A 14,782-nucleotide genomic window follows, 5' to 3' on the forward strand; every position below is an offset into this window, starting at 1 on the left:
GAGCCGCTGCAGTCCACCTGCTGTGGGTTGACCCACAATGCCATTAGGGGCGGAATTCCAGGATTTTGACCCAGCTACAGTGAAGGAACAGTGATATATTTCCAAGTCAGGGTGGCAAGTGGCTTGGAGCGAAACATGAAATTGGTGGTGTTCCCATGTATCTGTTGCCCTTGCCCTTCTAAATGGAAGTGGTCGCAGGTTTGAAGGTGTTATCTTAGGGTTGTTGGTGAATTTCTGTAGTGCAGCTTGTAGATGTGGAGGTTGCATATTCTCCTCATGTTTGCATGGGTTTCCTCTGGGTGCTCCAGTTTCCTCCCACAGGCCAAAGATGTGCAGGTTAGGTGGACTGGCAAAGCTAAATTTCCTGTAGCATCCAGGCATATGCAGGCTAGATGAGTTAGCTGGGGGAAATACAGGGTTACAGGGATAGGTTAAGGGGGTGCTTTCCAAGGAATCAGTATGGACTTGTTGGGCTGAATGGCCTGTTTCTACACTGTAGGGACTCTAAGTAAGAATATAATCCACACAGCTGCTACTGAGCATCGGTGGTGGAGGGAGTGGATGCTTGTAGTGCCAATCAAGTACGTTGTTTTGTCTTGGATGGTGTTAAGCTTCTTGAGTGTTGATAGAGCTGCACTCATCCAGGTAAGTGGGGAGCATTTCATCACAGTCTTGAATTGTGCCTTGTAGATGGTGGTCAGGCTTTGGGGAATCAGGATGTGAATTACTTACCACAGTATTGCTAGCCTCTGACCTGCTCTTGTAACCACTGTTTGTGTGCTGAGTCCAGTTGAATTTCTAGTCAATGATGACCCTCAGGATGTTGATAGTGGGGGATTCAGCATTGAATGTTAAGGGGAGGTGGTTAGATTGTGTCTTTTTGGTGATGGCTGCAGCCTGGCATTTGTGGGGCACAAATGTCACTTGCCATTCATCAGCCCAAGCCTGGATATTGCCCAGATCTTGCTGCATTTGAACATGGACTACTTCAGTATCTGATGTGGCACGAATAGTGCTGAACATTGTGTAATCATCAGAAAACATCCTCACTTCAGACCTTATGATGGAGAGAATGCCATTAATGAAGCAGCTAAAAATGGTTGGGCCTAGGACACTACTCTGAGGAACTCCTGCAAAGATGTCCTGGAGCTGAGCTGATTGACCTTCAACAACCATAACCATCTTCTTATGTGACAGGTATGACTTCAACCAGTGGAGAGATTTCCCCAATACCCATTGATTCCAGTTTTGCTTGGGGTCTTTGAGGGCATGCTCAGTTAAATGCACCTTGATATCAAAGGCTGTAACACTCAACTCGCCTCTGGAATTCAGCTCTTTTGTTTCCCATGTTAGAAACAAGGCTGTAATGAGGCCAGGAGCTGAATGGCCCTGGCGGAACCCAAACTGAGCGTCACTGAGCAGGTTATTGCGGAGCAGGTGCTGCTTGGTAGTGCTGTTGATGACAACTTCCATCACTTTGCTGATGATCGAAAGTGGACTAATGGTGCAGTAATTGGCCGGATTGGATTTATCCTACTATTTATGTACAGGACATACGTGGGCAATTTTCCACATTTTTGGGAAAATGCTAGTGTTGTAACTGTACTGTAACATCTTTGCTTGGGGTGTGGCAAGAATGTACTACTCCTGAGAATTCTGAAAAACATGTGTAGCCATAGGCAAACAGACAGGGGAAGCCATGACAATGCCTAAAAATTTTCAACTTACAGCATAACAATGCTCATCATTTCCAAGTGTTTTGATATTCCACTAATTCGAAACACTAATAAACTTGAGCTGGAGAGGAAGTCTGGTCAAAATGCCTGGACACTGCAGCTGTTCTACATTGTAGACACTGAACCTGCAGGTCCACCAGCAGACCATGACCTAACACTAGTCACAATTCTTGGAATCAGTCCAACAGGAAGATATACAACAGAAATTGCAGCTGATTATTCAAGAATCACATACAGAACAGAATGTGAAAGAACAGAAGATCTCTTTCTTCTGAATTAGTGGAGCTAAAATCCATTGGCTCTCTGCTTTGGAAACAAGAACACTGAACAATTAATTCAGGATAAATTCAGGCTTGACAATTCTACCTCTTGAATGTCTTTAGAGGATAGTCCCACTCAACTCACAAAGGGGTAATAAAGAGTGAAAGAGACAGCTACAAGCTCAATCATCAATAAAGATGTTTAGGGGAAAATCTGGAGCAACTCCACATGTGAACAGATTTAAATCAGCAGGAGCAAATATAGAAAAGTTGGCTTGAGCCCACAGCAGTACTGGAGAAAATTACAGACCTACAAAAGCAGGTGGGAATACATCATGCACACAATAAGGTGCTGCAAGCAGTGTCCTTTCATAGAAATAAATGTCAGCAATGAAGTCCTTAAAGAACTTGAACAAGGCAGAGGAAGTAAAACAAATTAATAAGTGCAAAGGATTCAAACTTCAGAGGAGAAAGGGAATGTTGAAGAAGTTAGACAGTTATAACAGTAGGTATTGAAAGAGAAAATATGCTGCACTGAATCACTGATAGAAGTAGAAGAACCCAGGGTGTAAAAGCAGAAGGTTCAAAGTGAGCTAGAAGACCAAAGGAACAAAACAATACATATCAAGAAGGTTGAAACCATTTGAAGCTGCCTGAGGAATGAGATCAGTCAGTGCCTAATCTGGAACCAAACTTGGTTGTCATGTATCAGGAAAAGAAAATTCTGAAACAGCAACTACAGTCCATGAGAGAAAAACTGATGGGTCCTGCAGATAAAGTTACCATCACATTTATCAGCATGTTACCGACATATTAAAGATTCGTAGGTTTAATTTTTTTTTTGTGAATAGTTAAACACTTTCAGTAGGGCAATGTTGCCCTTTAAGAGAATTCACCTTTAGCACTCGGTACTGAGTATGCAATGTTGTAACTCTTCCTGGCAAATGGCCTGCTTTTTGTTTGCAAGCTGCCAACAGAAGTCAATTGTTTCCTGTAATTTCTACAACATAATATGAGTGTTATGATTCAAATAAATAACTGATGGAATTAATCACTGAGCATTTGATTTTAAGACCATTATCATTAAAGTGGCAACTATATTGCCAGATAGTGAGCTATAGTTAAGTAAACATTGTCTACAGCCGACAATATTGTGACTCTTATCCAAGCCATTATCATTGAGTCAGGTCTGACAAGAATGCCCAAGGCCTGATTGAGTCACAATACAGGCTACTGTTATAAGTTAATAAGGATATTTGAGTGAGAACTGGGTGTATTTATGTGGATCAAGTCATCATCAATGTTGAAGGAGTTTATGGTTTGTGAACTAGAAACACAACTGATAAGGAAAATATAACAAGAGCTTGTATAACCAATTTTAACCCCTGCTATTTGGGAAGCTTGGCACTTAAAATTAAAGGTACATGACTAGTAGCACTTCAGTAAAGGGCATAGAAAATAGAAAACCTACATGAACTAGGAGATCAAGATTGGGCGGCACAGTGGCTCAGTAGTTAGCACTACAGTTTCACAGTGCCAGGGGCCCAGGTTCAATTCCAGCCTCAGGTGACTGTCTGTGTGGAGCTTGCATGTTGTCCACGTGTCTGTGTGGGTTTCCTCCAGGTGCTCCAGTTTCCTCCCACAGTCCAAAGATGTGTAGGTTAGGTGGATTGATCATACTAAATTACCCATAGTGCCCAGGGATGTGTAGGTTAGGTAGATTAACCAAAGGAAATGTAGGATTACAGGGGTACAGTAGGGGGGTGGGATACTCTCTGGAGAATTGATGTGGGCTTGTTGGGCTGAATAGCCTGTTTGCATACTGTAGGAATCTATGCAAACCCCCAATTGAGCGGGAAGGCATGTCTTGATCTTGATCAGCTTCAAATGGCAGAAGGAGACAAGCTATATAAAGTCAAGGAACAACCAGTAGTCAAAGGACAGTCAGTAAAAAAGATTTCATACTGCTCACTAAACTCATGGTGGAACCTAAACAAATGAATGAATCCAGATCAACAAAGCTGGCATTAGAAATTTATCCTGCACTGTTGTCAACATCGGGACCTGTGACTAGACTAGACTGGTAGATTCTCCACTGCCATTGAAAATGAACAGATTGCAAGAACAAGGAAGGTTTGCAAGGAAAAATGCAATGTGCGAACCTGTGAACGGCATACATTTGAGACAATTGAACAAGCTATGTTGAATGCAACTCAATGTTCAGCAATGCAATTTTCTGAACAAATTAAAAATTACAAATTTAAGTCAGTTAGTTGCTGAGGTAACACAGAAGAGACCAGTTCAAACAAAATATTTTGACCTCCCTATCTTCCCTGAAAGAATCTAACTGAAGAAAAGCCATTGGACTTGTACCATTAACTCTCTTTTACCCTTCATAGATGCTGCCAGACCCGCCGAGTTTCTCGAGCACTCTATTTCAGATCTCCAGCATCTGCAGCATTTTACTTTTAGTTGGTTTCAGCTTCCCTTTGCCCTTGAAAGTGGTGGAACTTTTAGCAACCTTGATTCTTCCCTCAATCCCAAACTCTCATTGTTTCTAAAATGTTTCAAGTCTCTGTTTTTCTTGAAATTCAGAAAGGCAACAAATGAGATTTAGCTACAACACTATTGGAATAAGAAATTAATTGTACTCAGCAGGTATTTAAGATGTTTGAGAGTAGAAGTGCCTCTGTTTGTTCAATATAATGCTTCTTTTTTGGCACTTCAACAGTTCAGACCATGAAGAAGTAATGCCATGCCCCAGCTTCCTATTTTTACATTGCTCCTTTCAGCTGAGAATCTAATGGCAGATTCAGGGCTCCCACTTTAGTGGATATTCATATCATGAAGTGCAGTTAGCAAAGAAAGACTCCATCCACCACTTGCAGCATCAGTAACAGAAAAACATCTACTGGTCAAATTCTCACAGTCTAAAACTGATATGCATTATTTATTTGAGCAGCTAATCATTGCAATAAAGATAAATATAACTTTAATAAAATCTTAAATATTGGAAAATTGATGAGCAATTGTACACACCAATGTTGTTATGAAACAGACCATTACCAGTCAACCTGTGGCATATTTCTGAAGGATGAAACACCTAGAAAAATAATTAGTAATAGTCTTTTTCTTTCAAGTTGAAATGCCTCTTTGAAGCTGAAATAATTTTGCATTAGAAAGGAAAGTCTAAGCCTGATTACCGTTGATCCTAAATTATATTGTCTTTGATGCTGATTTGCCTTGATTACTTAATCTTCCTTCATATTGTATCTTGAGCTGTCGTTTATTTGATTTCATAAATTGCGGTCTGTTCTGAGCCAACTTTGTCTGTCTCATAACTATTATACACAGGCAGTGCAGAGGTTACAAAATGAGAAAAATATTTGCACTGTAAGTGTGATAAACCCTTGCAACAGGTACAGTATTAATGAATGCCTACAGACATTCTTCTGGAATACTTTAATTGCCATCAGAAATCATATGTGAAAGTCTCCAAACGCAGCAAAGCTTGCTGAATAAATATATTTTAGTAATTGGAGGTGATGTTGAAAAGAGCCTTCATCTATTTATGTACATGACAACTGTTCCCAGGGAGTTGTAATTTATGCAGAATCTATCATGTATTATTTCACAACATGCTAGACTAAGTGCAGAAATGTCTGTAAAAGACTTTTTTTGATTTCCATGAAAAAGTGGCTATATTGAGATTTTGCATGATTTATTCTTGGTTTCATTTTCCACATACACTTTCTGATGGAAATGAGTGTGAATGAAAGCCTAACCTTTCCGTTGTACACCATGTGTTCATGTGTTAATACATTTTGCATCTGGATTAAAGAAAACTTTTTGATGTTAGTTTGCCTGATTGAATCCATATGCTTCTACTTTGAAACGAATCACATTTAATATGCAAATATATTATGATTAGCTCTGTGTACTGCAAAGGGATCTACATAAAGTAGCATCAGTGCTTCTAGCAGGAAGTTTCAAATCCAGTGAAGAAATGGTGGTCGAGATAAGTTTTGGATCTCACTATCCAACCCAATAATTCATCTTTTCAAAACTTCAACAATTTACTGAACATTTGAGCATGGGATTGAACGACAGAGGCAAGAACAAGATTTTGGATGTTTTAAATATGAACTGAAGTTCTAATAAAATGACGGGCACTTAATTGAGTAGTCCCAGAAACCATTTGGAGGGGATTATTATACATACAGTCAGTTTTGCTTTAATGCGATAGTTGTGTTCCTGCATAACATCGGGTTATAGAAAATTGAGCTATAGCCATTACGGGGTCTGTGGGAAAATCAGGGTTAGGGGCAGACCACCAAAAATATCACTCAAAATCATTCAAAAATCACTCTAAAGCCTAACACAAATAGCACAGTTCAAATAAATGTTTGATTCATATCTAATAATGAAATAAATGTAAACTTAACACCTTACCTTGAAAAATTGTCACATTGACTTGATGTGGAGGAGGTTTTGAGGTTGCTGTGTTGTTAATGCAGGGGTTTGTCATTATCATCATAATCATCATCAGCATCATCATCTTCAGGCGCAATTGTGTTTGCAGGTTTGGGACAAAAAATAGTTAAACCAGGAATGAATGGCTGTGGTTCATTGTCTTCTTACTGTTTCTTGAGGGTTAGCTTAATAAAGACATCCAGTTTTTGCTGCTTTGCCCTTTTTCTTCTTTCCTGAAGAAACTGTTCGTAAGGTGTCAAATAAGATCTTATTTCATGAACTCCTGCATTCTACATATAATTGTTTTCATCCAAGAGTTGCAAGTTCTTTTCACTTTCCCTCAAGATAGAAGATGAAACAGAAGTGGAAAGCTCTCATGGTGTTGCAACCTGAACTTCATCTTCTTCATTTCCAGCTTCCATGCCCCCCTCAGTGATAAATTGCTGTAGATCAGTTGTATTGGGATCGTCACTGTGGGACTCAAGCAGTTCTTCAACATCCTCACTCTATACTTCTTCAAATCCAGCTTGCTTTGCAAGATCAACACAATGTTCTTTCATTCTTGGGATTCCTCTGATGGATCAAAGCCTTTAAAGTCTTGAAAAATATCTGGGAGAACCTCCACCAAACTGCTCGCATGATTTCCCAAAAACATTGCTGTAACCTTTACAATAATGGATTCTAGTGCCTTCCCTATGACACATGGCCTAATATTTCTTGCTTTCTGGCTCAATGCTTTCTTGAATGCTGATGTTACATTACCATTTTCCAGTCTAAGGAATTTTGTAAGTTTATAGCCAATTCACCATTTTTCTGTAAGACTCTAGAATACAAACCTGGGGTCTTGTTCACCTTTTTCCCTGCGATAGATGTAAACGTAGGAAACAGGAACAGAAGTAGACTATTTAGCCTCTCAATTATGCTCTGCCATTCAATAAAATCAAGACTGAGTAGTTTTTCTTTGGAATTCCACATCTCTGCCTCACTTCATAACTCTTGATTCACCTGCCCAACAAGAATCTATTCACCTCTGTCTGAAAAATATTCAATGACACCTCTCCTCCGAGTCCACCATGTTCTCGCTTTGAGGATTCCAAAGTTGCACAACACTATGAGAGTAGAAAACTTCTCGTTGTCTCCTTCCTGAAAGGCAAATACATTTGAACAAAAAATGTGCTTCTTACAAAAATGATCCACAAAATGAAATATCGTTTGAATGGCAACCTTGTCAAGACTTTTCAGGACCTTCTGCACTCCAATGGCTTCAAATGGTCAGCCAGTGATGCCCATATCCCACAAACGAATTAAAGATAATCAAATAAACCTTCACTCTTCTAAACTTCAAAGAAAACAAGCCCAGCCTGACCGATGTATTTACATAAGACAACTTTCTCATTCAATGTACTGATCCAGTAAACCTCCTCTGAACTATCTCCAGCGCATTTATATACTTCCTTAAATGAGGAAGCCAAAACTCCACACGGCATTCAAGATGTGATCTTAACAACACCATGTAACTGAAGCGTAACATCTTTATCTTTATGTGCTGTTCCTCTCATAATAAAAGACATTATCGCATTAGTTGCCTTGATTATGTGCTGTACCTGCATACCAACTTTTTGTAAGTCATACACCAGAATCCCTCTGTATCTTGGAATTCCGAAGTCATTCTCTGTTTAAATAAACTCTGCTGCTGTTTAATTAAGATTCTGCTGTTTTACTTAGCTACCATGCCTTTACTCCTTTCATCTATGTCATTGATGTAAATGACGGAAAGTTGCAGGATTCCAGTTGTCAATCAAAGAAAGATTCATTCATGCATACTTTACTGTCAGCCTATCAATCTTCTTTCCATGTTAATACGTTGCTCCCAATAACATGAACTTTCCTTCTCTGCAATAATCTTTGATGTGACAACATATAAATTACCTTCTTTAAATATAAATCTAAGTATGGTACATGCAAAACACACACCCTCCCCCATATCCAGTGTGCATGATACACTTTCAAAGCATTGCAATAAATTGGATTAGAATGACTTCTTTTTGACATAACCATGCTACTTGTTACTGATTACCTCAAGTTTTTTAATTGCTTCCAACACCTTCTCCATGACAGATTTTAAACTAAATGGCCAATATGGTCTTACTTTTCACCTCTCTTTCTTAAATGCATTGGTTAGTTGCTATTTTCCAGTCCGATGGAAGATTCCTGAATATCATGAAAATTGGCAAAAATGCATCTATGACCTTATAAACAACATCCTCAAGATTTTAGAATGAAATCCATCTGGATCCAGAAACTTGAGAGCCTTTGCTCCATCAGTTTGCTGTGTGAAATTACAATCACAGGCAAAGTGGTCTGAAGTTCCTATCTCCCTCCCACCTTTAGGATTTAGACTTATTACTGGAATTTTCTTGTATCTTCAATGAATATAGTACGAAGATACTTGTTGATTTAATTTGGCATTTCCTTTTATTACCTGTTGCTAATTTCACATTCTCGCTCTTGAGGACCAGCGCTCATTTTACTTCATCTTTTTCTTTTTAAATACCTGTAGATCTTCTTCACATTCCTGGACAGCTTCCTCCCATACTCTAAGTTCTTCCTCCTGATTAACTGTTTTGCCATTCTGTTCTGTTGTTTATATTTTGGCCAATCATCTGATCTGCCATTCATCTTTGCACAGTTATATGCTTTTCCCTGAAGTCTGCTGCTTTCTCTCAATTCTTTAGTTAATTCTAAATGATCCCTTTAGAACTTCTTTGTAGTAGGAATATGTTTATTCAAAGTATTCTGAAGTATCCTCTTGAATCTCGATCGATCTATCTTGCTGTACCTGACCATTTCAGCTAGCTCGGCTCTCACGTTCACGTAGTTGTTCTTTAATGAGGTTTAATCTTGGTGCCAATCTTTCTCTCCCGTTCCAGTTGGGTATAAAATTCAATCATTCTGATTGCTTCTATCAAAGGGTGCTTTCACACAGAAGTTATTAATGAATCCTATCACATGATACAATATCAAGTCCAATGTCAATTTCAAAATGCACTGCCCCAATAACACTTTCTGAGCTCGATATCCAGACTATTGCTGTCAATCTGCTGGTTTCATTTTATATTAGTTTGAAGTCACCCATGATTATTGTCATCCCTTCGTCACAAGCACCCAGCGTGTGTGTTCTTGCCTACTTTATCCCAAAAAGTGGTTACTGTTATGAGGCTTTTAGACCATTCCAATGAGTGACTTTTCTTCCCTACTCTATTGCACCTGCAAGCAGTCTCCAGATTGTAAACATTTTTATTCAGGAGTCTGCCCAAAGGCTGGAACACAATGCAGGATAGTATAAAGGAGCTGTTTGTAAGCACAGGAAATGATTGTATGTGTGGTCTTTAAAAGTACACTCCTGTATGAGTATTAGTATCAGTATTAATGTTCATATCACAGGCCTTCATAAATCTAGGCCCCCTCTACACTGAAACCATTTAGCTATAGAAGTCTACAGCACAGACTACATCAAGACTACATCAGTCAAAACCCTGCCTCGCCTGCTGTGTTCATCCAGCTTCACACTTTGTTATCCTAGCCATTCTAAAGCCATTTACCAGCACTTGGCCCATAGCTTTCTATGCTTTGACATTGCAAATGCATAAAATATCAAAATACTTCTCGAATATTATGGGCTTCTGTCTCTACCAATTGACAGGCGGTGAGTTCCAGATTCTCAACACCCTTTGGGTGAAAAAGATTACTCCTCACCTCCCCTCTAAAATTTCTTCCCCTCAATTTAAATCTATGCCCCTTACTCATTGATCCCTGTGTCAAGGTGACAAGTTCCCTCTTTTGATGCTGTCTATATCCTTCAATTTCATACTTTCAGCCATCTCCCACCTCGCGTCCTTTGCTGCAAGGAAAACGACCTCAGTCTGCCAGGCCGTATTTTGGTAAATCTCCTGTGCACCCTCTCCAGCGCTATCACTTCCCTCCTATAATGTGGATTCCATAACCATACCTAGCTGTGGCCTCACCAAATTTTTGTACCTACTTTTATATCTTCTTGCTATGAAAAGTTGTTTTTTCCTCACATCATGTTTTGAAAATCATTTTAAATCTATGCTGTCTCATTCTTGTTCCGAGTTGTGATACATTTCTGACATGCTCTATTTCTTTCCTTCTCTATGCTCTATTCTACAGGGTACCTACTATCAGAGAACTATAAACTACTTCTGCAAGTCACCTCTTATTTTTGTTATTTCTGATCTCTACTTGAACTGATCCTATATTTTAATCTTTCAATTTAGAGACATCGCTCAGCACTGAAATAATGCCATCTTTTCTTTAGAAGCTTTGAAGACATAAAGAACTCCTTTAGCACTTACAATACTCTTCTTTTAAACTTTAAATAAATCTAGTAACCACCAATATTAGAATCTAGGCATATACCTGAAGAAATAAACCAACAAGTAACCTGTGAGCAGATGATGATCCGTTTTAACTGACTGGTGAGGGAAATATCAAATGTGGACATTATGAACTGCTTTTTTACTGCTGTGTTTACAGCTAACATGCACACTAAGATGGCCACAAGACAACTCTCCCCAAAAGTCTACACACGCAACATTCCAGAACCCTCACCCCATCCCCCTCTCTGATGAAGGGTCTAGGCCCGAAACGTCAGCTTTTGTGCTCCTGAGATGCTGCTTGGCCTGCTGTGTTCATCCAGCCTCACATTTTATTATCTTACACGCAACATGAATGTGATTTTGGGTACCAAGCAATGTAGGCTGAACCAAAAATGACAGGTACCAACTTTGCAGATTTCGAGCTGAATTTAATTAATTGGCAATTTTCAAGATGATGTTAAGAGGGAACAAAAACTGTCCTTGTCCCTGATTTACCGCATCCACAGTTCTTTCAGTTTTTAACATAGACTGTCCAATGGAGAACACAGATAAACAAATTATTTCCTTATTCACTTGTACAATGTCAGTATTACTGAAAAGATCAATATTTATTGCCCATTCCAATTACCCTCCAGAAGGTGGGGATGGGCTGTGGACATGAATTGCTGTTATACATGAGATGTTGGTGCTCTCTAATGATGTTAGGCATGAGTTACTTTTTAAACTATTACCCTTTATCATAATAAAAATGAAGAAATGTTTGAGGTTTGTTTATTTTGGAATGGCACCATTTTTCCACAGTAACACAAAGCAGCAGCTTTAATGAATGAATTATATAGTTCTCCTTTGAATTTGCTATCTGCTTAAAAAAGTAGCCAGGCACTTATCACTGAATTATTTAGTGGTGAAATCAGTGCCTAAGTTGCATTGGCATTAAATAACATCTTTAACTTGTGCTTGCAGTGTAGTTGCAAAAGTGCAATCACAGTCCTTCCTTCAGAAGGTGCAGTATATACATTTGATTTCATGGAATGTATCAGAATTTATTAGAATTAATAGAGGCAACTAGTAAAAACTGTCTCCTTTTTGCCCACTGCGATCAATTTTTACAAATGTACCTGATCTCACTGATGTGGCTTAAAGGTTAAAGTGTTGAGAAGCCTGATGAATTGAAGCTAACATTTCACCATGTAAGTGTCAGTCTGTAAGTTATTGTAGCTTCGTATCTATGACTTATAAATTCACAAACTTGCCAGCTGCTTCAAAAGTGGCATTTACACTGAGTTTTAAGTAAATTTATAGTCAATGAATACTTCTAAGAGTGTTTTAACATGCACTTCCAGTATGATCGTGAAGAGCAAGTAAGTATCCTGATTATGTAAAATCTAAATTATTAATCTTTTAAATCACTGACAAACACAAAGGGTTTATTTGAGAGAAAACAATTAAGAATAAACTGGTTGCAGAGATAGTAGGAACTGCCAATTCTGGAGAATCTGAAACGACAAGGTGTAGAGCTGGATGAACGCAGCAGGCCGAGCAGCATCAGAGGAGCAGGAGAGCGGCGGGGGTGGGGGGGGTGTTCTGAAATAAATAGAGAGAGAGGGATAGGCGGATAGAAGGTGGATGGAGAGGAAGATGGGTGGAGAGGAGACAGACAGGTCAAAGAGGCAGGGATGAAGCCAGTAAAGGTGAGTCTAGGTGGGGAGTTAGGGAAGAGATGGTCAGTCCAGGGAGGACGGACAGGTCAAGGGACGGGATGAGGTTAGTGGGTAGGAGATGGGGGTGGGACTTGAGGTGGGAGGAGGGACAAGTTAGGGAGGCGGGGACAAGCTGGCCTGGTTTTGGGATGCAGTCGGGGGAGGGGAGATTTTGAAGCTGGTGAAGTCCACATGGATACCACTGGGCTGCAGGGTTCCCAAGCAGAATATGAGGTGCTGTTCCTGCAACCTTCGGGTGGCATCGTTGTGGCACTGCAGGAGGCCCAGGATGGACATGTCGTCTGAGAATTGGGAGGGGGAGTTGAAATGGTTCGTGACTGGGAAGTGCAGTTGTTTATTGCAACCCGAGCGGACGTGTTCTGCAAAGCGGTCCCCAAGCCTCTGCTTGGCTTCCCTGATATAGAGGAGGCCACAACGGGAACAGCGGATGCAGTATACCACACTAGCAGATGTGCAGTGAACATCTGCTTGATGTGGAAAGTCTTCTTGGGGCCTGGGATGGGGGTGAGGTGGGGAGGTTTAGGGGCAAGTGTAGCACTTCCTGCGGTTGCAGGGAAAAGTGCCGGGTGTGGTGGGGCTGGAGGGGAGTGTGGAGCGGACAAGGGACTCCCAGAGAGAGTGGTCCCTCCGGAAAGCAGATAGGGGTGAGGAGGGAAAAATGTCTTTGGTGGTGGGGGATGTTGCATTGGATCAGGAGGTTGGTGGCGTGGTACGTGAGGTTGAGAGGGATTCTGTTTTGGTTGTTATTGCGGGGAGGGGGTGTAGGGGATGAGTTGTGGGAAATGTGGGAGACATGGTCGAGGGCGTTCTTGACCACTGAACAGGGGAAGTTGTGGTCCTTGAGAAACAGGGGCATCTGAGATGTATGGGAGTGGAATGCCTCATCCTGGGAGAAGATGCAGTCGAGGGAACAGGGCGTGACATTTTTGCAGGAAGGTGGGTGAGAGGAGGTGTATTCTAGGTAGCTGTGGAAGTCAGTAGGCTTGAAATTGAGACAACAAAATGTGAGGCTGGATGAACACAGCAGGCCAAGCAGCATCTCAGGACCACAAAAGCTGACATTTCGGGCCTAGACCCTTCATCAGAGAGTCTCTGATGAAGGGTCTAGGCCCGAAACGTCAGCTTTTGTGCTCCTGAGATGCTGCTTGCTGTGTTCATCCAGCCTCACAGTTTGTTGTCTTGGATTCTCCAGCATCTGCAGTTCCCATTATCTCTGAGGCTTGAAATGGATATTGGTTTCCAGGTGGTTGCCAGAGAAAGAAACAGAGAGGTCAAGGAAGGAGAGAGAGGTATCAGAGACGGCCCAGGAAAACTTAAGGTTGGAGTGGAAGGGGTTGGTGTTTTGGAGGAGGTGGAGGGTGTGGGTGGCCTACCTATGTCTGTGACACCACCCACGCCCTCCACTTCCTCCAAAACTTCCAATCCCCCGCACCCCAACACCTCATTTTCACCATGGACGTCCGGTCCCTATTCATCTGCATTCACCATGCAGATGGCCTAAAGGCCCTCTGCTTCTTCCTGTCCCACAGGCCCGATCAATCCCCCTCCCCTGACACCCTCATCTGCCTCGCCGAACTCGTCCTCACCCTCAACAACTTCTCTTTTGACTCCTCCCACTTCCTACAGACTAAGGGGGTGGCCATGGGCACCCGCATGGGCCCCAGCTATGCCTGTCTCTTTGTAGGTTACGTGGAACAGTCCCTCTTCCGCACCTACACAGGCCCCAAACCCCACCTCTTCCTCCGGTACATTGATGACTGTATCGGCGCCGCCTCTTGCTCCCCAGAGGAGCTCAAACAGTTCATCCACTTCACCAACACCTTCCACCCCAACCTTCAGTTCACCTGGGCCATCTCCAGCACATCCCTCACCTTCCTGGACCTCTCAGTCTCCATCTCAGGCAACCAGCTTGTAACTGATGTCCATTTCAAGCCCACCGACTCCCACAGCTACCTAGAATACACCTCCTCCCACCCACCCTCCTGCAAAAATTCCATCCCCTATTCCCAATTCCTCCGCCTCCGCCGCATCTGCTCCCACGATAAGACATTCCACTCCCGCACATCCCAGATGTCCAAGTTCTTTAAGAACCGCAATTTTCCCCCCACAGTGATCGAGAACGCCCTTGACCGCGTCTCCCGCATTTCCCGTGACACATCCCTCACACCCCGCCCCCGCCACAACCGCCCCAA

Source organism: Stegostoma tigrinum, chromosome 4 (assembly GCF_030684315.1).
Source record: "Stegostoma tigrinum isolate sSteTig4 chromosome 4, sSteTig4.hap1, whole genome shotgun sequence".
In the NCBI taxonomy this organism is placed as follows: Eukaryota; Metazoa; Chordata; class Chondrichthyes; order Orectolobiformes; family Stegostomatidae; genus Stegostoma; species Stegostoma tigrinum.